Genomic DNA, 25,864 nt, shown 5'->3' on the forward strand with positions numbered 1-25,864 from the left:
AGGTTGTCTGTAACAGAGAACAGGCATGTCACCCAGGGCCTTCTGGAGTGTAGCATCCTGATTAAGAATAGGTTGTAGGTCTTTAATAATTTGTTGCAGTGGTCTGAGTTGGGGGCTGTAAGTGATGACCAGTGGTGTTCTGTTCTTGGCTTTTTTGGGCTGATCTTGGAGTAGCTGCTTTCTGGGTATGTGTCTGGCCCTGTCGATTTGTTTTTTTACTTCTCCTGGTGGCTAATTCAGGTTTATGAATATTTGGTGAAGTTCTTGTAGTTTTTGGTCTCCGTCAGTTGGATCAGAGCAAATGCGATTGTACCTAAGAGCTTGACTGTAAACAATGGATCTAGTCACGTGTGCAGTATGGAAACTAGAAGGGTGTAGACAAGATAGTGGTGCTATTAAAGTTGTTAAATTGCTGACAGATGACCACCAGGTGCTAGTTTGTACATCAGCAGATATTCAGGAGCAAGAATTCCATAAAACGAAAAAGCAATCTTGTAGCACTTTAAAGACTAACAACATTTCGGTTATGTTCATATGGAAAAAAATCACTTTCTAAATGTGCAAGAAAATAAGTATGTAGAATGTAAAAGCTTTATTAATTTATATATAAATGTGAATTCACATACATTAAAACAGTAACATATCTCAACTTTTTAATGAGAATTATGGGCAGAGATGGAGGAACAGACAAGGATGTGAGTGTTAGGACAGGGAAAGCAACAGCTGCATTCAAGACTTTGTGTCATGTTGGCGATGTCTACACTAGCTCCCCCCTTTCAAAAGGGGGATGCTAATGAGACACTTTGGGATATACTAATGAGGCGCTGCATATTAACTGCAGAGCCTCATTAGCATAATGGCAACCGTGGCACTTTGAAAGTGCCGCTTTCGATTGCATGTGGCTCGTCTACATGGGGTTCTTTTCGAAAGGACACACACACTTCGAAATCCCCCGATTCCTATAACCAAGTAGGACTACAGGGATTTCAAAGTGTGTGGGGTCCTTCAGCAAAGGACCCTCTGTAGATGAGCCATGCGCGATCGAAAGTGGCACTTTTGAAGTGCCGCAGCCACCATTATGCTAATGAGGTGCTGCATATTCATTGCAGTGCCTTATTAACATAACCCAAAGTGTCTCATTAACATCCCCCTTTTTGAATGGAGGGGGCTGGTGTAGATAGCCATGGAGTTCACAAATAATATCTGCGAAGACAAAACTGTGGATCTTCTACACAAATGTGAAGAGTGTGCTCTTGTATGGAAGTGAGACCTGAGCTATGTCTACACGTGAAGCCTACATCGAAGTAGCTTATTTCGATGAATAACGTCTACACATCCTCCAGGACTGGCAACGTCGACGTTCAACATCGACGTTGTGCAGCACCACATCGAAATAGGCACTGCGAGGGAACGTCTACACGCCAAAGTAGCACACATCGAAATAAGGGTGCCAGGCACAGCTGCAGACAGGGTCACAGGGCGGACTCAACAGCAAGCCGCTCCCTTAAAGGGCCCCTCCCAGACACAGTTGCACTAAACAACACAAGATCCACAGAGCCGACAACTGGTTGCAGACCCTGTGCATGCAGCATGGATCCCCAGCTGCAGCAGCAGCAGCCAGAAGCCCTGGGCTAAGGGCTGCTGCACACGGTGACCATAGAGCCCCTTAGGGGCTGGAGAGAGAGCGTCTCTCGACCCCTCAGCTGATGGCCACCATGGCGGACCCCGCTATTTCGATGTTGCGGGACGTGGATCGTCTACACGTGCCCTACTTCGACGTTCAACTTCGAAGTAGGGCGCTATTCCCATCCCCTCATGGGGCTAGCGGCTTCGACGTCTCGCCACCTAACGTCGATTTCAACTTCGAAATAGCGCCCAACACGTGTAGCCGTGACGGGCGCTATTTCGAAGTTAGTGCCGCTACTTCGAAGTAGCGTGCACGTGTAGACACGGCTCTGGAGTACTAAAAAGTCTTCAAATCACAAGTTGCAGACGCTCAAACAGGTGCCTGAGGTACATCCTTCACATCAAATGGCAAGACTTTGTGATAATTAAGAGCTTTGCAACAGAGCAGGACAAGAACCACTTGACATTAAAATAAAGAAAAGAAAGAGGGGATGGCGAGGCCACACTCTCAGAAAAACATCATCCAGCATCGGCCATCAAGCTCTCAAACGTAACATGCAAGGAAAATGCAAAAGAGGAAGACTTCAGTTACCATGGAGAAGGTCTACTGAGACAGAAGGACAACTGGGGTACTCTGCAGTCTTCTAGAAGTTTTGTCCCGAGATAGAGTGAAATGAAAACTTGTAGATGACCTATGCTCCATTCAGAGTATGAGTTTAAGTCAAGTAAGTCATGAGCCTGAGACCCAACAGCTGATTGTGATGCACCCACCTTATGAAAGTTCAGCCCCCCTGAGAGGAGCCACCCCCCACTTTGCACAACCCTGACCTAATCAATAAAACAGGCAGAAGTTGTGACTGCTATCTCAGCACAAGGGGAGGAGGGTTTATGTGTTCCTACCCTTTACTGAGATAGTCACAACTTCTGCCTGTTTTACTGATTAGGTCAGGGCTGTGCAAAGTGGGGGGTGTTTTCAGGCTGAAGTGAAGTAATTGTGTATTCTTCTAAGCAACAGTTTTCATACAAACATTTTCTTGAGTTATGGATTTGAGCTACAATTTTTCATGTTGACTTCCACATACACACCATTCCTGTGGCTAGGATAAGTGATGATTAGAGCTTTGCTAAAGTAACTGTTTTTATAGCTCTAGCTGAGCTGAAGTGAGGAGGACAAACACATTAATTATAAAGCGCACTTCATTTGTACTGTCAGATCTGGACACAAAAATTTCAAGGGGCATTCACTAGCAGCTGATACTGCTTTTGCCTTTCTGGAGGTGGAAGCCAAGCTATTTTAAGAAATTTACTGTTCATAATTTAAGAAAAATAGCATGGAATTGTAGCTACTCACACCAAATTCACTTTACCACATGTGGAATACTTAATTACAGAAGAGAGTTATATTTCAATTGTTAGTTAGCTAACCTATATCGCTTATGCTCAATGATAATTTGGTTTTCTTACCACTCGTTATTTTTGAGATTATTGCCTTGGGTTTTTTTTTTTTTTTGAATAGATAAATGAATGGATAAATGAGCAGATTTTATTTCTGGAACACAGGTTTGAGTTTGACCTGTGGACCTCTTTCAAACGAGTCTAGAAACCTTGAATCACTCTGTTAGACTACGTCAATGATATTATCACAGCACACATAGCTGAGTGGAACTAGTAATGTAACATTAGTCCAGTGATTTACTCCCAGCGCTTGAAAGATGATGTCCCAGCAGGATGATGAAGTGAACTGTGATTGGATGTTAAATCCTACAAGTTGGGGTGAAGATATATTTAATAGTTCATCTTTTTCAAATTACACTGGGCACAAAGTTATAGTGAATCCAAACTGAAAAAAGTTGGAATTGTCATCTTCAGAAAAAAGGATACCACTGTAGTGCATATAACTATCCCATAATTCAGTTCCATGGGTAAGGTGTCCTGCTAGCAATCAGCTCATACTTGTGTCAGTCCTCGTGTTTTGCCAGCTGGGTGAAATATTGCAAAGGCAGATTGTGTTCTAGACCCTGCCTGTTTTTTTTTAAAGAAGTTCTGAGCATTTGCTCCTCTTGTTCACTTCAATAGAAGTTGTGGGGGCTCAGTTCTTTACTTACGTGTTCTATTCTTTTTTATTGTGTCAGGCAATTTGCCTTTTATGTAAGTAAATCCCCCGGGTTATTCATTTTGCACTTACTTTCATTAGCCTTAAATTTTGCTCAGTTCCACAGCAAACAAAAAGATTTCCGTAACAGAGCGGCACTAAAGTCCAGCATCCATCTCCATCAATAGCCAATACCTGTAATCTATAATAGGCAACTTTGCAATAAGATACCCAGGGAGAAGCTGATTTTCTTTACCCCACTATTAGCTTATGCTTTGGAGAAAGAGGGTTGCTGTCCCTGGTAAATGTTCTTTGATAGAATTTTGTCTGCAGGTATCCTTACTATTATCGCCAAAGTCTAGGTCATCCTCAGTTCTACTAGGCTCTTTGCCAGAAGATGCTGTTGAGGCAGTGAGTTCCACAGGTTTTTATATATATATATATCAGAATTAACATATGTTTCCTTTTAATTTAAACAGGAAGTTCCCTTGCCCTCTTATTATGAGGGGATAAATGGAGCCCTCCAAGGAGAGTCTTTACACCATTCTTTATTCTACATGCACATACCAGCTCCCCTATTTTCTCCTCTCTCTACTAAGTACTGTGACATTTCTTGGGACACACAGGATTGGGAGTCATCTCAGTACCTCCTTCCTCTAGCGTGGGGAAGATTTTCTTGTGGTAACTGGATGGTAGTCGCCTGACATCACCAGCCCTTCTTTTGCTGTATAGGTTACTAATATGAGTACTAAATCCCTTCGAATTGCTCTCCTGTGATACCCGGTCCTGACATAGGCTAATCACAGATATTTTTAGAGCCTCTGCACCCGAAGTGCAGTGCACCCCAATTTACCAGGTTGCGTGAGCTCTTACAACAAAACATGCTTGGGTTTAAAAGAACAAAGATTGAACTAGAAATCTAAGAAAGTGTTGAAAATCAGATTCTCAGGCCTGGGGATATTCACAATGCAGGGAAGAATCCCCAGCCACCAGTGTGCCATGGCTAAGATGGGTGTGGCTGTAGTACCGCTGTAATCTGTCAGTCCCCATTTTCCACAGTGGCCCATAGGAGCAGCCTAAAGGCACAAGAGTGCATGAAGCCTGCTGGAGTGTGTTTTTGGTGTAATGCCAGGCTTCTTCAAAGGGCACCAGGGCCTGAATTAGTTGTCATGAGGCTGGCAGTGTTTTGAAACCCCCAAAGAACAAACATTTTAGTGCTATTTTTTTCTGCACATGTTCCCAAACAAGCGAAGTGAGCTGTAGCAGAGGACCTAGCCCATTTAGATACAGCCCGTGATACTCAGGTAGATGTCTAATAACTCACTATTGTGGGTGGTGCTTTTCCACACCCTTGGTTCTTGATTTAGTTTACACTTCCTTTTGTTCTAGTCAATCTTGTAACAATCTTATTTATGCAAGCCAGCATGCAGGTATTTGCATACGGTTGTTGATGTTGCTTGAATCCTTCATTCCCTTAGTTTACTCATTCAAATTAATTGTATGAGATACACTTCAGTCATCCATGTCATTGGAGAAAGAAAGACAGATTGTCTGTGTGTGCCATGATTTCACAGGTTCCCTCAGCAACCGTCGTCTTAACAGATGCTCTGATAATAGAGACCTTGCAGTGAGACAGAGACATGGGTGTCTGAACACAAGCCTCTTCCCAATCCTATATGCTTCCTCAAATGGATGGAGAATGATGATTCCAAATCTAGGACTGATAATTCTTACTTCTGTGGTGAAGGGGTAGGTGGGTAACTCCATTTTTGGGATGTTCCAGCCATAGGGTTAACTAAAGTATTTTCTTAGCAATTGTTAACTTTTATATCCGATGCTAATTGACTGACTGGTAAGAGTTAAAAGTATAGGTAGAGAGTCCTAGAAGGTCTCCAGGAATGCTTAGGGAAGCTGGAAGTGAGTTGGCAGAATGCCAGCAGAGCCAATGAAAACAGTGTGTGAGCTTTTGAATTGGACGCAGAATCCTTCCTCTTCCTGTGTGTGGTCAGAGAAGAGCCCCTGGAAGGACATGAAATAAAACAGGGAGCCAGAGTAAGTCCTGACACTCCAGATATGGTGGTGGAACAGGGCAGGTTTAGACAGAAGTGATCCATTTTGTTTTGTTTTGTTTTGTTGGCTGTTGGACTTCTCAGTGCTAAGCACTGCTAAGCACATACTCCCTTATGCTGTAACTTTGCAAGCTGAATCCAAGGGGAGCAATTTTCTGTGTGTTAAATCTTTTTTTTTTTTAATTGTTCAGTAACACCTAGTAACCAAGTAATGTTTCACCTAAGCTACGTCTACACATGAACGCTACATCGAAGTAGCTTATTTCGATGTTGCGACATCGAAATAGGCTATTTCGATGAATAATGTCTACACGTCCTCCAGGGCTGGCAACGTCGACGTTCAGCGTCGACGTTGGGCAGCACCACATCAAAATAGGCTCTGCGAGGGAACATCTACACGCCAAAGTAGCACACATCGAAATAAGGGTGCCAGGAACAGCTGCAGACAGGGTCACAGGGCGGACTAGTGCTTCTGGGGCAACAGCTAGCCGCTCCCTTAAAGGGCCCCTCCCAGACACACTCAGCCTGCAAAGCACGCAGTCTGCAGAGCCATAGGCACGCACACCTCGAGCGACGCAGTCATGGACCCCTAGCAGCAGCAGCAGCAGCAGCAGCAGCAGCAGCCAGAGGTCCACACAGCCGCCCCTGCAGGAGCAGTGCTCACCCTGCTCGATGCCATGCAGGAGGCAGCTGAGCACCTCCTTGCCACAGAGGAGGAGCTGCCCGCAGAGGAGGAGGACTCAACCCCCAACCCTGCAGCACCCTGCCGCCCCCCGCCCCGCCGCACATGCCGCCGGCTGTGGAGCTACCCCACCAGCACCGACTGGTGGGAGCGGCTGGTCCTCGGAGAGTGGGACGATGACCGCTGGCTCCAGAACTTTCGCATGAGCCGGCAGACATTTCTGGAGCTATGCCAGTGGCTCGCCCCCGCACTGAGGCACCAGGACACCGCCATGCGGCGTGCCCTCAGCGTCGAGAAACGGGTCGGCATCGCTGTCTGGAAGCTGGCCACTCCAGACAGCTACCGATCCGTGGGGCAGCAGTTTGGCATCAGCAAGGCCACCGTTGGGGCTGTCCTCATGGAGGTAAGAGGACCCATGAGGGGGGTGGGAGGCAGCCCTGGCAGGAGAGGAGAGGGGAGGGGAGGGGGGCCCTGGCAGGGGAGGGCCACACACACCCTGCACACCCCTCATTGGTGCTCTCCCATGTGCTTCCCCTGCAGGTCATCTGCGCCATCAACACCCTGCTCCTCCACAGGCTTGTGAGGCTTGGGGACCCAGATGCTGCCATCGTGGGCGTTGCCACCCTGGCCTTCCCCAATTGCTTCAGGGCTCTGGATGGGACTCACATCCCCATCCGCGCCCCGGAACACAGTGGAGGACGCTACATAAACAGGAAGGGCTACCACTCAGTGGTCCTCCAGGCCTTGGTGGACAGCTGGGGCCGTTTCCTGGACATTTATGTGGGCTGGCCTGGCAGCACCCACAACGCCCGGATTTTCCGGAACTCGGGCCTGTGCCGCTGGCTGGTGGCGGGGACCTACATCCCCTAGCGGGAGATCCCTGTGGGGGACACCACCATGCCCCTCTGCCTCATCGCAGATGCAGCATACCCCCTCCGGCCCTGGCTCATGCACCCGTACACGGGCCATCTGTCAGCCAGCCAGGAGCGCTTCAACCAGTGCCTGAACCACGCGCGTGCCAGGTGGTGGAGCACACATTTGGCCGCCTCAAAGTGCGCTGGAGGTGTCTCCTCACCCGCCTTGATGCGGGCCCCACCAACATCCCCCAGATTGTGGGTGTGTGCAGCGCCCTACACAACCTGGTGGAGAGCAAGGGGGAGGCCTTCTTTCAGGGCTGGGCTGTGGAGGCCGGCAGGGTCGATGTGCAGCCACCCGCTGCCCCCAGTCGCCAGGTGGACCCCGAAGGGACCCAAGTCCGGGAGGCCCTGCGAGACCAGTTCGATGAGGCCACAGGGTGAACGCTGGCAGGCCCCCCACTGTACCCCCCCATCCTCCACAACACTCCCTGCCCTTACGCCCACACCACAGAGCACCCAAGAGCACCCCCCCCCAACTTTTCTTGTAAAAATAAAAGCAGACAGTTGTTTGTCAACTCAAACATCTTTACTGGAACTCTTATTATTATTATTAATATTGTGAACAAGACAAACTATGTACAGGCAAAATCTAACTGAAATATATATACATTATAAAAATCGGGATAACGTGAAAGGGAAAGACAAGGAAGGGGAGAACTATTTACATGGGGGGTAAGGATCAGCATAGTAATGGGTCACAAATACAAACTATTTACAACAAACTAACTTAAAACTGGGGGGAATATATGCAAAGGGGGGGGGGCCACGTCCTGGGCCCCACGCCCCTACAGTCCAGCACTGGGGGTGGGCGACTGGCATCCCCGCCTTGGCCGCAGCCCTGGCCAGGGCTGGCTGGGGGCCGGGCGGACCGGGAGATACGGCCGGCGAGTGTCAGCTGGCCCCAGGTCCCCCTCGGCGGAATGGCCCTCGGTGGCGGGTGGTGGTGTGACGGCGGATGGCGTAGCGGCTGGAGCAGCGGGTGGAGCAGCAGGTGGAGCAGGCAGGGCGGGCGCTGCGGTGGCCGGCACGGCCTGGGGGCCAGGGAGTCCGTGATGGGGTTGAGGGTCCGCATGTAGGCCCCCCATGCCTCCTGGCGCCAGGCCAGCACCCGCTCCTGCAGGTGGAGGTGGTGTTCCTCCACCCGCAGCTGCTGCTCGGCGACCTCCAGCTGCCGACGGTGCAGTGCCAGCAGCTGGGGGTCCGTCGCCGGCGGCTGGTGGTGCTGCGTCCGCTGTCTTCCCCACCATGGGGCTGGTTGGTGCTCCACGGAGGGGCTGGCCTGGAGTGATGGACCCAGAGGGCTTTCTGGGACCACTGACGCCTCGCCGGCACTCTCCGGTCCTTCCGATGGTGCAGCTGCGGAACACAGGGGAGGGGGAGGAAGAGTGGAGACAGCCGTTAGCGTGGGCCCCGAGCTGTGGCCCTTGTCCCCCCACCCCTCTGCTGCAGGTTCCCCGTCCCCGGGAGATGCTGCTGTGATGGGGTTCTGGGGTCCCCCTGCACTGCACCCCGTCTGCTGGCAGGAGTGACTCTCACTCAGCAGGTACAACAGGAGGTTTATTAGGCAACAGATGCCCAGTTTCTCACAGAAGCGACAGTATAGCAGTCAGAGATGGTCCTTCCAACCTGTCCTGGGGAGAAGACCCTGAGGGGTGCCCCTCTGGGGTGTAGCTTTCCCCCTCCTCAGGCTGGCTGCCTTCCAGCTCTCCCTTCCCCTAGCCTCTAACTGCCGCCCCCGATTCAAACCCAGCTCGGCTCCTCCCTCCTCTTTGTTCAGGGCAGAGGTGTAACCTGCCAGTTGTAGCCCCAGGATCATCCTTAGCCACTGGGAGCTATTCAGCTTGTTTCTCATATCTAGCCTGAGTCTCACATTTGCACTCCCTCCCACTCCATCACATGCTGCTGCTGCTGGGTGTCCCACCCCCTCCCCCCGGGGGACGCTAGAGGTTCCGCTCCCCCCAGCCCCGGGGATGGGGCATGGCACTGTCGTGCTGCGGGGGGGCAGGGGCTGATGCACTCTTCTGAGGAACATGTCACTACTGTCCTTGGGGCCATGGTCATCTGGGCATGTGGAGGGCGCTGGCCATATCTATTACCCCCACCCCTCAACCCCGGGGGTGTGCACCAGGGGGGTACATACCTGACAGTCCACTCCCACGGTCGGGGGACACCCGGGGGGGGCGGACGCCCAGCTGGAGCTCCTGGATGGGAGGATGATGTGGAGGCCAGTGTCACTGGAGGAGGAGTCCCTCTCCTCCTCCTCCTCCTCCGGTGCCCCGGGGGTGGGCTCCTGGGGGGGCCCCCGGGGTGCGGGGCTTGCCTCCGGGGTGGACTCTGCCTCCGGGGCCTGCTGGGGCTCCTTGGCCGAGGTATCAAGAGTGGCCGGAGGGGAGGAGGTGTGCCGGGGGCCCAGGATGTCCCTGAGCTCCCTGTAAAAGGGGCAAGTGACGGGGGCGGCCTCAGATCGGCCGGCCGCATCCCGGGCCCGGGCGTAACCCTGCTGCAGCTCCTTCACTTTACTTCGGACATGATCCGGAGTGCGGGCAGGGTGACCCCGGGCGGCCAGGCCCTCGGCCAGCCGAGCGAACGCATCCGCATTCTGCCTCTTGCTCCCCATTACCTGGAGCACCTCCTCCTCGCTCCAGAGCCCCAGCAGGTCCCGAAGCTCGGCCTCCATCCAGGAGGGGCCCCACTGCCACTTCCCCGCCTGGCTGCTGGTCTGGGAGCCCTGGCTCCCCTTGGGGGGGGTCCCCTGGGGGGGCTGGCGGGCGGCCATCACGGCGGGTGGGTGTGTGTGTGGCTGCGGAGGAGCGTGCAGGCTAGCCGTGTGTTACTGCTGCTGCCTGCACGCTCTCTCAGCTTCCTACACAGGAAGGCAGGGGGCGGGGAGCTTTAAGGGGCTACTCCACGTGGCCACCATTGAGCTCAGGGGCTGGTGAGAGCATCTCTCAACCCCTCAGCTGATGGCCGCCATGGAGGACCCTGCAATTTCGATGTTGCAGGACGCGCAACGACTACACGTTCCCTACTTCGACGTTGAACGTCGAAGTAGGGTGCTATTCCCATCCCCTCATGGGGTTAGCGACTTCGACGTCTCGCCGCCTAACGTCGATGTTAAGTTCGAAATAGCGCCCAACACGTGTAGCCGTGACGGGCACTATTCGAAGTTGGTGCCACTACTTCGAAGTAGCGTGCACATGTAGATGAGGCTCTAATGTGTCTTTTCTTTTCTTTTGTTTCTTATAAATAAAGATCATCTCTTTCAGGCCTACGATCTCATTCCTGTGTCTTAGGAGGCAGGATGCCCTGTGTGAACACATGCCTACAATGGCATAGCCAAACTACCAAGAGAAATGAAAGTTCCATTTGCAGCTGATTGCAAGAGCTAGGTTTCCAGCTCTCTCAGGAGGAGGGGTTTGAAGAGTTTGAGGGTAACCCACAGGAAGGGCTTCCCAAGTGTGCCTTCCTGGGTTCTCAAAGTGCTTTTTGCATTTGGAATGTGGCAGTCATGCCACTCCAAGGTCAGGGAATCTGTGATCTTGTAACACATATGTTTAGTGACAAGGTATTTTAAAGTCTCTTGGGCTTCTGGAGCCACCTTCTGAACTTGGAGTGCCAGAGTGGGGAACAGCCTTGACACCTCAGGTTTAAAGACTAAATTGAGAAGTGAACAACAGAAGTATTTGCCTAATCAATGCAAGGGAAGGCCCTTCTGCTCCTCTTTCATCCCTCAGTGCCACAAATTAGCTCTGGTGGCAATCTGAGGGAATTTTTTAAAATGATGGCCACAGTCTGCCAATTGGCCATAAATACCAGATATAGGTAAACTAGGTCAGCATGCAGCACACGGAGAAGTGCTCACCCTCCGCTAGCTTTGGGATGGTCTAAGCTAAAAGTGCTGCAGCTTCAGAGCTACAGTGACAGTATAGACGCTGCTGTGATTGAAGGGGGATTTCCCTTGGTGCAGTAAATCCACCCTTTCAGGAGGCGATTGTTATTGAGAAGTCTTCTGTTGACCTAGTGATGTCTACAGTGGGGATTAGGTTGCATAGGACGATATTTTTCACATACTTTAGCAATGTTGCTAGTTAGATGTGGCTTTGGCGTATACTAGCCCAAACTATAATTAATTCAGTATCTCTCACACAGTTCAGTGCATCCAAAACGATGCTCTGTGAGCCTGTTGCTGTCAAGACAGGGAAGCATCTTTAGGCTGCGAAGCTCTCTGTTAGTTGTAGATACACCAGTGGCCTTGTGATTTATTTGTTTGTTTATTTGATGAGCTGAACTAAAATAGTAAGGTCTCTGCACCCTGCAGGCCTGCCTTCGTGTTTTTCTTGATCAGCTCTCTTTGCTACGAATTCAGTTGTGAACAAACTTGTCAATAACATCAAAATTGGAGGAGTAACCAACGCCCCCAGGGGTAGATTTGAGCATCGAAGAGACCTGGAGGGAGTAGGGACTGCAGGTAGCAGCAACTGATGTGGAACTAATAAATGTACGGTTGTACCCCCCGGTGAGGAAATAAACAGCATATTTCTTGGATGGGGAGGTGTTGGTAGCCAAGCAGATGCAGCAACTGCAGTAAACTCAGTTTACTTTAATGGCTCTTTAATGCTGCCCTGACATTACACTTAGACGAAAACAAGGCAGGTATAGCAGTTGCTAGATCAGTGGTGTCCAATAGAAATTAAATTAAAGGATCACCAGAGCTGCCACTACCTCTGGAGCTGCGATGGGGATGCAGGAACCCTGTGGCTCCAGGCCAGAGCTGCAGGAGGAGCCGCCGCCGCCATGCTCTTGTCCAACCAAGTGGTGGGGCATGTGCATGGAGCAGACAGAGGGCACTCCCACATGCGCAGCTGTAAGGAGCTGCATTTCGCCACGCTGCGGTGTCCAGTTTTCCGCATGTTGCGAACGACAAGCGTATTGGACGCCGTTGTGCTGGACTGAAGGTTGTGCTTTAACGTTGCCTCATCAACCCCTAATCAGACTGGATGTGCACATATGAGCATGACAGATATGTGCGCATATGCCAAATGTATCTGATCAGGGTGGGCTGCGCTAAGGCGTGTACATTTTAACATTGATATCTGTTGATCACACCATCTTTGCAGAGCTGTGGCACTACAGATGTGGATCAAAGAAAGATTTGGAAAAAATAAATATTAATAAATGGACACATGATCTTTGAATCTCAGTTACATGAAGTGTTCTTTTACCTTTCTAGGAAGTGCATAACCCAGGGCCTGTTTGTTTGTTTTTGAAAACATGTCTTAAGCATGTCTTTGTCTTAAGCAAATTCCCGCCCCCCCCCACGGCAACTTCGAAGTTTTAAACTTTTGAGGAGTAAAGGGACTTCAAAGTACTGACGGGTGAGCCATGGCTAGATGGAAGCTGGCACTTTGAAGTTTAAAACTTCAAAGTTGCGGGGGTGGGGAGGGAGATTTGCTTAATGAAGTTCTGCATATGCACCGCAGCACTTCATAAATAATCTCCCAACAGCCTACTTACCATCCTCCCTTCAAAGTAGGGAGGTAGTGTAGACAAGCCCTTTGTGTAGCTAAATTTTGTGTTCAGTTCTGCTCAACACTTTTGTATCCTTTTGTTGAAGTCTTAGTTCTCTTCAAAAATTATTTGGCTTGTTTTGCTTATTAGTTTGTGTAGCTGCCCACAGGTAGACTTGAATCTGAGACCTTTGAAGCTTAGTGCAGCAGCTGCTACAGTTTGAGCTGAAAACCAGCTGCTTCTCAGTATAGGCTATAGAAGACATACCTTTGTTCTCTGGGAAGTGGTCTAGGTGCCGCTGCATGGGACACTGAACCACGCATAGGCATGTGGGTTACATTTGCACTTTCCCCGTCTTATGTGGAGATTATATATTGTCAAGACAGACAGGCTCAAACTGCCTTAAAAATCCTCCTCTATGCTGGTTTTTTCAAACTCTCTCAGCTTTGCTTACAATAAAAATGGCTTTTTCTCAGCCAGACAACCCACCACGAACATAAAATGGGCTTCCTTGGTGCTCTCTGGTGTGACACAGCATCCGTGTTCTCTGCCTGTCTGCTTTCATCCTGGGAACAGGCAGGGTTTGAAATAGATGAGAATCCTGCTCTCTGCTGGAGTTGGCGAGCAAGATTCTGTCAGATTTTACTCCTCCGCAGCACCTTGTAAGAACAAAGAGGAGTGGAGGGACAGTGCGCACTGCCACTTCCACAAGACAAAACACAACTGGTAGATCTAATTTTGAGGCCTACCAGTTTTCAAAGTGGCCTTTCACTAATATAGATCATATAGTCTCAGATAGGTTTATATCACAGTTTGTTTTAAATAGGAGTTATTCATTTGTTCACAGCATTAGGATAACGCCTCTCACCTCTCCCTGCTAATGCATCTCTGTGCCAGCTACTTCGCGCAGAGAATGTCCCTATAGGATATATGAGCAGGTCTACCTGCCATGTGCCACTCCCTCCGCCCCCAAAGAACACCTTTATATTTACATAGAAATAGAGGTGGAAAATGGTTTTAAAATGTGCCACTGGTGCATTAACTATAGCTTGTTTTGTTCCTTTATGGGAAGCACAGGAAGCTTCTTATGCAAAGCACACAGCCTGTATCCTCACTTTTCTTGGGTCTCTCAGGGAAACCCTGTCCACATCATTTTGTTTCTCTCTTGCTGTTCAAACATCAGTTTCCTAATAACTTCTGGCTATGAATCCATCAGCAAAGCCTGACATCTTTGATGGCATTTTGCCTCACCTGTCACAATCCTCCATACTTCAATAAATTAGCTGTACGGACAAGTATCAGAAGGGTAGCCATGTTCAGCTGGAGCTGCAAAAACAATTTTTCATTCGATGCACCTGACAAAGTGGGGGGTTTGCCCAAGGAGGTTTATGCCCAAATAAATATGTTAGTCTTTAACGTGCCAGAGTACTCCCCATTGTTTTAGCTGTACAAATGGAAACATGCAGAGAGTAGCAACAGAGAGGGAGCCGTGCTGGTCTATATACTATCAAAACAAAAAGCAGTCAAGTAGCACTTTAAAGACTAGCAAAAGAATTTATTAGGTGAGCTTTCGTGGGACAGACCCACTTCTGAACAAAGAGGAGTGGAGGTAAGTGGGTCTGTCCCATGAAAGCTCACCTAATAAATTATTTTGCTAGTCTTTAAAGTGCTACTTGACTGCTTTTTGTTTTTTTAGAGAGTAGCAAGTGATTCTACTAGCCTCTTTTTCTTAGACGCCGATTGCTTGCCTAGCATTGACAATTTGAATTTACTGATCCAAGCATCCTATGTTGCTAGATGTAGATATGCATTTTATGGACTGGAGGTAGGGTTAGAACTCAGTGTCTGCCCTCAGTAACCAAGTGAAATACTAGGGCAGAAGTTGGGACAGGAGGAAAGAGCTGGGTGAAATATCTTCTCATGGCCAAGGGGATTACAGGAGGAACTCCTGATGCCTGGATCCTTCTGTGACTTACCCATGCTCCCTACTTTCCTACTGGGGCTGGGCACATAAGGGGCTGCCAAAGCGGGGAGGCCTCCTAAGGGAAACATACTCCAGAGTGGCTCCTTGTGCAGTGGAACAGCCTTTGTACTATTGTGCAAGGCGTCTCCACACCTGCAGAGGTGGAGAGCCTGTGTCCACTGGATGCCTTTGAGGAGCAACGGGCACTACCTGTGATTCTCTGTTCACTCTCCCCTTCTGGATCCCTGGTTTTTAACTGGATGAACTCACTCCCATCCTTGTTTTGCAATTTGCCCTCCCAAATCCAGTTGCAAACTAGGTCCAGTCGCTCCTACCTTGGAGCCGTGGGGAGGACCTTCAGGTGCATGTGGACTTGTGCTCGCCTGCGTACCCAGACTCTCAGTGCATGCAGAGACAGCTGGATTAGAGTTCTTGGGAAAGGAGGAAGGCTTTTCAGAGCTACAGTAAGTCACCTAATCAAGCAGTGATGAGAAAAGAGAGCTGGCCCTGTCCTACATAGCAACCTGCCCCTGAATCAGAAATGGACAGTAACAACAAATTTTGGACACAGGGGACAAATTGCCAACACACTGCATAGCCCTCTATCACAGTGAAGCTTACTTACCTGAGAGATACTGGGAGATCTGTCTCTGTTTTACCCTTTGGCGATGCTCGTACAATTTGTCATGCTAGAGCGTTGTTGAATTCACTTCAGTTATTCTTGTTTTTCCACTCCGCCAGTCTAAATATTATCTAACGGCATTTCCCTGTCTGTGTTCTGTCAAAGGCCAATAGCTTGTATGTGTGTATAACGAGAGAGATGACAGTTTCTCTCACCTGCCCACAACCATCTCTCTGTATATTCAACAGATTCAGGCTTTCCTCTTTCCACTTACTGACAGCCTTCCTGATTTGAACCCCATTTTATAAATAGCACATTTGTCTAGCTTGCCTGGAAAATAAAACTGACAAGAGTACCTGAAAGACAAACGAGGACAGATCAGTCTGAACGGTTGTGTAACCCTTCTGCCAGGTGAAGACATCAGCAGTCAGGGCCAGGTTCAATAGCTAGGGTTCCTTTCCATCAATCCAAACACAGAACCAGCTCAAGCCCCCACCCAGTAACCTGAGAAATTCACATACCATCCCGGGCACCTCTGATAGTCAACACTTCCCCACTCACAAGCACAGAGCCTGAGAGTAACACAGAAACTTTTAATGAAGGAGGGAAGTAACTTGGGCCAATACCACAAACAGGGTTCATAAGCATAAACAATGAGTAAAAGTCTGACCCCAGGTAGGTTACTCAGTGCCCTTTTCCTGTCAGGTCCTTAATTCCAGCAATCTAATGTCCCCTTCCGATGTCCAGCCCTTCTCTGCACCTCACTCCCCCTTGCTGTCCTTGGGTCAGAGCTGATTCAGAGTTCAGAGGTGCGTCTGCTGAGTTCACCTCCCATCCTGAGTGGGAGAAGGTTAAGAGGCTGTGTTGATCTAGCTGTGTGGCCAGGGTCACTGGCTCTTTCACAGGGAGATGACTTCAGATAACCACTGGAAACCCATTTAGTTTCAACCAACTTTACATAAATAAGATGCTATAGAAATCTGTGGAATAGCATAAAAAAGGAACGTTTATATATGTCAGTGAGGTTACAGTAGAACCCTGAGATATGTGCACTCAAGCTGGCTGTGAGTGGCGTGGAACTGGTGCCTGGCTCCGGGCTGCCCACCACTCAGGGGAGTCAGGAAGCTAACCACTGACTGCAGCAGCTATGGTCAGTTTCCCAGCTCCTGTCAGTGGTGTGCTGCTGGGAGCCAGGCACCTGCTCCCCACCACTCACTGGAATGGGGAAACTGACCTGCCCTGGTCAGTTTCCCCTCTCCTGTCAGTGGGGGCAGCTGAGAGCCTGATTCTTGACTGCTGCCACTGACAGGAGTAGATGCTGCCACTGAGAGGAGTGGGGTTTCCCTGCTCCTGTCAGGGGCAGTGAGAGTCAGGCTGCTGCCCCTGACAGAAGTGGTTTCACCGCCTGACTCTTGGCCACTGCCACTGATGGGAGCTGGGAAACTGAGCAGCGAGCCAGGCCATTGGCTGCCCGCCACTGACAGGAGACAGGAAACTAACCAGCACTGCCCTGAGTTATGAGATATTCGACTTATGTGGGGTTGCTTAAGAATGCAGCCTCTGCATAAGTCAGGGTCTACTGCATTAATTTTTTTATATTTAAGGAAAGGAGAAGGTAAGCCTCCAAAGCTCCAAAAGTGAAATTTAATAAAATACTCTTTGGACTGAAAAAAAATATTGGCCTCTGCACAGGGTTAGAAATCAGTACCAGTGAGATAAATAAACACAACTTCCTACAGCGTTCCTTTGGATGGTATCTAGCTTCAGCGAGTGATTTTTTTTTTCAGTTCAATCTTCTTCGCCTGAATTCAGAGCTCGTATGTTCAATGCCTCAAAACATTTGGGAAACAAGGCATGTACAAGCATCTTTACTGAGGAGCCAAAGATCAAAAGCCTGAACAAGAGAGGGAAAATTTCATTGCTTAAAAGCATTGAAGAACTTGGGTGCAGGACAACACCCTAGGGCTAGCCTTGGAACAAGAAAGGACAAACAGAGATTTGTGTATGTTCATTGTCCTTCTAAGGCACTGCTATTACAGAGAAACCAGAGATAATGCAGACTTTAAAAGACAACAAAAACAAACAGAAAACCCCTAGCTCATACTCCAGTAAAAATTCAGAGGAAACAGCACAATCGATCAGAAACTGAGGGCATAGCAAGAAAAAAAATCTAACTCTTCTACATTATGTAGATTTCATATAAACCAGATTAGTGCAAGCAGGGATACAATTTTTATTTATTGTGATTTGCTTTTAACAAAGATGGAAGACATCATTGAGTAGTTCATTTCCCTTGTGCTGCAATGTTTAAAAATCTCTAATTCCAAAAATGAATGCATGGACCAGAATGTATTATGAGATGAAACAGTGACTCGATGGACACAACAAGATGAAGAAATAGGCACCTCAAAGTCAGGATACTGTTAGCCGGTGGCCAGGTAATGTGCGGTGAGGTACTCCCCTGGGTCCTAAGCAACCCAGTTTTTTACTGTTAGAGCAGGCAGCTCCTAGCACTCTCACCCACGGCCAGGCTGTAGTAACCAAACGGTTAAAGTTCTTTTGTTGTGCCGGCTGCGTTGCAGTGACAAAAGGGTTAACAGCAGGGTCAGGCTCAGAGCTTAACTAGTTACAAGTTTATTTAAGCTACAGTTATAAGCGTGTGGTTACAAAAGGCTATTGTTTACTTCTTATATGCTAGCAAAGTATAGGTGTTAACAAGTTACGTTACAATCCAATACAAAGATATGTTACCATCTAACACAATGATATCTTGGCACAATGACATCTAGTTACAGAGCTCTAATTCTTTAGCTGTGCACAAAAAAGTCGGAGACCTAGCATGGGTATATCTTACCCTCTCTGCGTCTCTCGATACCAGCGTAGCCAAGCTGGATCGGTCACTCAATTCCGCGGAAAGACGAATACGAGGTTGGGCGTCCCCAGTTGTGGACCTCAGGAGGCAATCACCTGACCCGACCAGCAGGTAGTTGGTGGAATGCACTCAAAGTTAGAGTTCTGCTGGACCCATCTTTTATACCCCTTCTGGGTTACGTATTCTCTTTCTTATCTGTGGTGCCAGATCATACTGGTCTGTCTTTGTGACGCCAGTTTGTTACAAGGGCATTTCTTACTTAGTTTGCACTTGTAAGACAAGAGATAAGCATTTTAGGAGTACAGGACATTCTTTTGTGCGGGCGGGGCACGTCCCCTTCTGGGATGGTTGTGTGTGTGCATCATATTGATCAATGCCAGCTGGGGTGATTTCTTGAGGGTCCCCCCCGCCCCTCATGTTGACAGTCTGGCCTGTTAGCCTTCTAGCTGCACTTTCTGCTTCTCAGGGTCACGATAAGCTAGCATATCTGGGCCTCAATGAGGGCATCAAAGACTGTGCTGTCAGCAGCCATTTCCGTGCTCTGTGTGCTCCTCGGTGGGGGGGGGGGGCGCAGCGAGCAAGCTGGCTTGTAAGGGGGAGACTTTGTCTGGCTACAGATACAAACATGCACACAAAACAGTGACTTGAATAGTTAGCACAATAGGATTTCTTCTCTGTAGTCTGTATTTCTGTTTGCTTTTTTCTTGTCTTTGCTCATTGTATCTAGTAATTTGCCAAAATATTTCTGACAAAAATACGAAAAGGAACATGTGACGGAGAAAGGAACAGCTTTGCAGCTGAACCATAAACAGATGGTCAGAGTGAATACCGCCTAGAACAAAATGTCTAAGGAAAAACAAACGTCATAGGCTGGCTTTACAAAATAGTGGCCAAAGAGATGCCAGACACCTTCTTTTGTAACTTGCAAATGTTTTTTGTACAGTTTGTAAACACAAGAATGTCAACTCACAAGGCCAAGGCCGGACAGGATTTTTGGGTTTCGCTTCAACACAGAACCGATTAGGGATAATTGTACTTTATTAAACTTATCTAGTCCAAGTTACTTCAAATTATTCACAAGGTACACATTAGCAAGCTTAAGCCTAGAAGGATGTATGTGTCTGGACAAGAAGCTATTTGGCATGTTTACGTCCCTTTCCTGCTATGGGGAGTCCCAGTCCCAGAGCTCCTCACATCAAGGCCGTGGCGGATGTTACTCCAGCTGGGGGAGAATGGCTGAGGCTCCTCTGAGATGGAGAGGCCCTAATGAAATCAGCTATGGGTGGGATCTCACAGTGATGTTATCTCTTAGCTTTTTGCTGGGTGTGCGCATAGTGGCTCAACGCCACTTTTAGCTTTCTCATGGGGCTGAAGCCAAGGTTGCCTTGGTTACGAGTCTCTCTAGGTTCCCATGTGTAAACACGTATCAGGGAATGATATGGCTATCTTGTGTTTATGTCTAAGAGGCCCAAGGTTGTAACAGGCTGTACCACAGGGATGGGAACTTGGTTGTACCACAGGGATATAAGTCCCCCCTCTTGCTCTCTCAGGTCTGCAGGCTTCTATTTAAGGCCTTTAGGCCTGCAGCCAGGTCTGTTGGCATGTCACATGATAGAGAATATGCGGGAATCTCCTTGTCTTTTCCTATTTTTCATTTCATAGGGAAAGAAAGATACAAACTATTTAGATGGGGTGCACTGCTACAAAAAAATCTCTATCCAGTCCATCACATCTTTGGGTTCACAGATGGATTTACACCAGGCTCCTAGTTCTGCTTTGTTTGAAGTGTTTCCTGAAACACCTATCATTATATTGACAGTGCATTTACTATCTTTATAGAAATATGATTATGAAGCTGATTATGCATAACTGGAAAATGCTTTGTGCAAGATAGCATTTGAAAAGTTTTACTCTGTGGAATGTGATCTTCCTGTTGTGTGCATGTATCATTCCTGTATTTGAAGTTTGAAATATGAAGTAGAAACCTGCTTTTACTAATCAAGACATGCTAAGTGAGGGCCATTAAGGGCATTTCAAAAACTTGGTGGTTCATTGATAAGGACAATGATCTGTACTTGACTTTGTTTTTCTTATGAGACAGTCAGTAGGGGGACAAGTATCAGAGGGGTAGCTGTGTTAGTCTGACCACATGCATCTGACAAAGCGGGTCTTTGTCCACGAAAGCTTATGCTCCAGAAAAATCTGTTAAAGTGCCACAGGACTTCTCATTGTTTTTTCAGTAGAGGCTCAAAGTCCCCACAAGGACATGTGTTTAGGTCACCTGATACTGCAACGCATCTTGTACGAGGTATTTTTCCACTGAAAGTGTGAATTGAGCCAAAAAGATTCCCTCTTTTGGCAAAATCTAGATAAAAGCAGGAGGTCAAACAGTAGGGGCTGCTGCCAGACGTCAGGATACCCCTGCTTACTGACCAAGATTATTGCTGGAAACATCTAAGACTGATTGGGGAGGGGGAAGGATCAAGCCCAGGAAAAAATATGGTTAGAACTAGTGTTAGGATAAGATATAGCACACGTTGAGTTTCTTAGTGTATTAGGCTTAGCTGGAATGTTTTCTTTTATTTTGCTTAGTAGCTTACTTTGTTCTGTCTGCTGTTACTTGTAACCATGTATGTCCTTTTTTTATACTTAATAAAATAACTTCTGTTGCTTAATAAACCCAGTGGAACTAACTGTTACCTGGGGAAGACAGAAAGCATCTGTGCATCTCTCTCTTCAGATTAAAAAGAGGACAAACAATATGCTCTTGCTCTGTATGAAACTTTATAAAGAGACAGATTTGTGCAAGGTTTTGGTCCTACTGGTGCTGTGCGCCTGGGTGCTATGGGAAGTCCCTTTGATTGTTCACAGAGTTGAGCTGATCTCAGTGCCTGTATTATTCTGCTCACTCTGCCATCTCTATGTCAGGATGCAGGAGGCCAGAGGGCCTGGCTCAGGAATACAGAATAAGGGGACACCCAGGAAGATTGGCTTTGTGTCATTTCAATCCATTAGTTGACATTCACAAGGGGACCTCTGTGACTGAAGTTGCCACAACCGTATTGTGATGGATGGTGCTGATCAGAACCTCCTCCAAACTTAGCATTGAATTTTGTAACTGGCCCAGTCTTTGTAATGGAGTAAACTAAACACAGAGATTGAACCCTTTCCCCACCAAAAAAAAAAAAAAAGGAGGGTGGGTCTTTTAAAATCCACTTATAAATTTTGTCTCTGGGCCAGAAGTGGCACAACTGCCAAATGATGATGGTGTCCATCACTCCTCATGTAACTGGGTTCTTATCTCTTGTAACACTTCGATCTTTTACCCTGCTGGCTACACACCCTCCAGCCAGCACGCATCTCTGGCTCCTCTCTGTTCCTCCTTAGAGGGAGACATTTCTTTCACACCTCCCTAAAGGCCTTATTCCCCATTTTGTAGTTGTGCATTTTATTTTTTCCTTTCAAAGTGAAGTACTTTGCACTTTAATTTCAGGCCAATTTGCAAATTTGTTGAGGTTATTTTGAATTATAATCCTGACCTTCAAAGAGCTTGCGACTTCTCCCAGTTTGTTTTTGTCTACAAATTTTATAAGCCTGTTCTCCATTTTATTTTCCAAGTCATTAGAGGAAAATATTGACGAGGACTGTACTCCAAACAGATTCCTATAGAATCCCACTGGATATGTTCCTCTAGTATAGTGGCAAGAAACTGACAACTGTTCTTTGAGTATGGTCCTTCTGTCATTTTTGCATCAACCGTATATTTTAGGCAATGTTCTAGGAGTTGTGTCTTGCTTCTGCCTCCAGCAATGCATTTGCTGAGCTAGCAGACAACTGCACAAAGGAAGGCTGCCTCTTCTTGATGTGGCCAGGAAACTGCTCCTCTCCTAGTCTTCACAGTCCAGCAGCATCCCTTCCCTTCTGTATGCTCAAAGAGTAGCACTAAGGCAGCTAATTGGGAGTGGGGAGACAGCTGGGTGGAGTCAGAGTGGAGAGAGAAAGTGGGAGAAGTTTAGAAAGGGGATCTTGCTCGTTGCTGATAATTGAAAGGGACAGAAGACGAAGGGTATGTGAAACTAACAGGGGGTGTGTTCCAAGACAGAGGGGAGGAGTATGCATGTTAATAATTCATTTGCTTTCAAGACATGCAGGTGCTAACATGAGAACAGCCTTATCCGAGGCTCAAGGCAGGAGAAAGGGAAGAGAATTGAGCAAGGAAGCAAGTTCAGGAAACTTTAAAGACCTATAGTAGGACAGGTATCTTCTCCAAAGAGATTAATTTCAATATACAGAATAGTATCAAGTATCAGAGGGGTAGCCGTGTTAGTCTGGATCTGCAAAAGCAACGAGGGGTCCTGTGGCACCTTATAGACTAACAGAAAAGTATGAGCATAAGCTTCCGTGGGCAAAGACCCACTTCGTCAGATGCAGGACCTGGGGCAGGGATGACATTAGAGCTAGCAGACAACTGCACAAAGGAAGGCTTCTGAGGCAGGGATGACATCCTCAGAAGGGAGGGCAAGGAAGATAACTTTAGCTTCAGCAGGGTGGATAGACCAGTGCATGGAAAATGAGTGTGATGGCTGGAGAAGGGGAAGCATTAGCTCTCTGGCTGATGTTTCATAACCCCAAATGAGAGTGGCTATGCATTGCTCCATGGGTCTCTATACTTAAATCTGGTCCTTGCTGAGGTCTAATTCTAGTACCAGGTTTGGGTGTAGTTTGTGTCACATCCGAGGGGGTGTGTGGACACTAGTTTCTTTTAGGGTTGTGGTTCCTTTTGGGGGAAATTCCAGGGAATGCTCAGAGAGCCACCTCTTTCTTCTGTAGTTTGTGCATCTCTGAATCTCATCTCTCACATGGCATTATTTGCTGCACCTAACCAAACTACAGCACTGTTTCCCCTCTCTGTGTCTGAAAATCTATGGCCGCCTAGGTTAGTAATAACTGAAATGCTTCAGTGCTGGTAAACTTGACTCTAAGGCTGCATCTATACTATGAGGGAAAATCAATTTTATTAAATTTTCTTTATTAAAATCAATTTCTTAACACTGGGTTTCATCCATTCGATTTTGAGCATCTTCACCTTCCCACATGCTCCCTATAAAATCGACAAATTGCTGCCACACACAAGTAGCTTAAATTGAGTACTGCTGCAGTGTATTGTGGGAACTTAGCCCACAGTTCCCTGCGCCCCATTGCATTCTGGTCCCACAAGTGGATGTGGATCAATGACTCCATCTTCCCACATTTCATTGCCCTTTCCCCTGCCACGTTAACTATGTTTAAATAGACACGGATGCTACGCTGAACAGCGTGCCTAGGCTTTATTTTGGGCTTGGATATCAATTTATGCCTCCTGGGAAAGAGGACTAAGTAGACATGGGTGCTACACTGAAACCTGAATGACTCATCAGTAATGGCCCAGGGCGGCTAAAAAACAGTACACTTTTGACAACCATGAAAATCATGACCGCCCACACAGGGCCTTTCAGGCACTTGAATATGGATTTAGGCCACCTGGGAAAGAAGACCCTTATGCTTAAGTAGGCAGGATTGATACACTGAAAGATACGCTCAAATAAATCATCAGTAATGGGCTGGGGTGGCTAACAGACAATACACTTTTGACAGCCATGACAATTGTGACCACCCACAGAGGCCCTTTCTGGACCTGAAATCTGGATTTAGATCTCCTACCAAAAAACAGCCTTATGCTTAAGTAGACACGGTTGCTACACTGAAACATGAATGATTCATCAGGCTAAAAGACACCAGACTACAGCCAGGTTTGCACCTGGAAAAGAAGACCCTAAGGACAAGAATATTACCCACTGCAAACCTTACTTTGACAAGTGTGGTGTGGTAGTTGTATAGCTAATACATTGCCTTCATTGAAACGTATGGCTCGGTGCAGCTAAAAGACCCCTAGCTACAGCCAGCCCCTGAAATTCATGATCACCAAGGGAGAAACCCCCCGGGCAGCTACAAGACCCCTGGCTAAAGCTAGGTCCCGAAAATCATGACCCTCAGCACGCGCAAGCTGCCTGGCGCCTTGTGTAGCATGTCCTTTTATTGGCTCAGGGTCAAGCTACATGATGCCGCTGGGCACAGGAATGTTCCAGACTGCGTGGCGCCTCCTGGGAGAAGGAAGGGAGGGGACGTGGGGGTCAAAACAACATGTAAACCGCTGAAAAGAAGTTTCTCATCCTACCAGACAAGCACGACCCCTGCCACCCAGAGCCTGACTGACACATGGTATGGGGGGCCAGCGGCTGGTGCCAGGCAGCACAGAAAAAAAGGCAGCTAGCAGGGGTGTACATAGAACCAGAGACCCCACAGCTGCGCTCCTAGCCAAGAAAAAGAAAAAAGATTTTTCAGCCTCTCATGACCCTACAGCCACAGGCTTGCAGGTGCCAAATTGTAGCCATCCTGTTGCCTAGTTCTGCTGCAATTGAGAGCAGTGGAGACGTAAGAGACCTGAGAGGAGAACTGCGGTGCATTGTGGGGCACACACGGGACATCTGTGGAGGCGAATGAATTCGACTGAACATCAGGGAATCCTGACTACCTTTCAGTCAGAATTTTAAATTCGAATTGAACACTGTGCCGGTCAGGCTACTGTGATTTTTAGGATTTTGCTATCATGTCAATTGTAGCAGTCCATACATTGAGGTAATGGGATTTACAGTGAGGACAGACAGTTGGAAAAATCAGACTAACTGACTTAAAATTGATTTTCTCTCATAGTGCAGGGGCAGCCTAAAGTCTCTTAGCAATTTCCTCAGAAATGGTCATCTAGATTAAACAAACGACACGCTCCTGTGATGGGTTGGGACCCCATTGGGACTGTTACCTGATGTGCCAAGACCTCACTGAGCCTGCATCCCCTCACAGCCTGGACACTCTGTAACTCTGTCTTGTTAGCCCACATACCCAGCCTGCTTCAACCTAGACTCAGGGACAGGGCCATGCCACCAGGACTGCAAACTTACACTGAAAGCAGTACAGTATGAGACCTTTTCCCAGCACTCAAGTACACAGTCCTCCTGAGAGATAAACCCTAGAAAAATTTGTCATCCGCTGTGTGGACTACCATGCGGAGTAAGCTTGTGTAAATTCACTCTTATTTTCAATGTAAAGGAAGATAAGTACAGACTTCTTGTCTCCTCAGGTAACAATTATTTACAGTGAGTGTATTAATAAACTCAAGTGATAGTATTAGCTATAAATGGGAGGATTAAGTGGCTGTAAGAGGTAGTAGACAGAACAAGCTGAGTGAGCAAAACAAACATGCATGCTAATCTCCATACACTAATTAGCTATAATATCTCACCCTAAAAGTTGTTCTAATAATCTTCTTGACAGACCAAACATCCTTCCAGCCTGGGCCCAGTCCCTTCCCCTCGTTCAGTCTTAGCTGTAGATGGGGAGAACTGTCAACTAGGATTATCTCACTTCCCTCCCACCCGCCACTAGGATTTGCGTTGGGTGGGAGTCCCTTGTTCCAAGT

The sequence above is a fragment of the Carettochelys insculpta genome, chromosome 2 (assembly GCF_033958435.1).
Source record: "Carettochelys insculpta isolate YL-2023 chromosome 2, ASM3395843v1, whole genome shotgun sequence".
In the NCBI taxonomy this organism is placed as follows: domain Eukaryota; kingdom Metazoa; phylum Chordata; order Testudines; family Carettochelyidae; genus Carettochelys; species Carettochelys insculpta.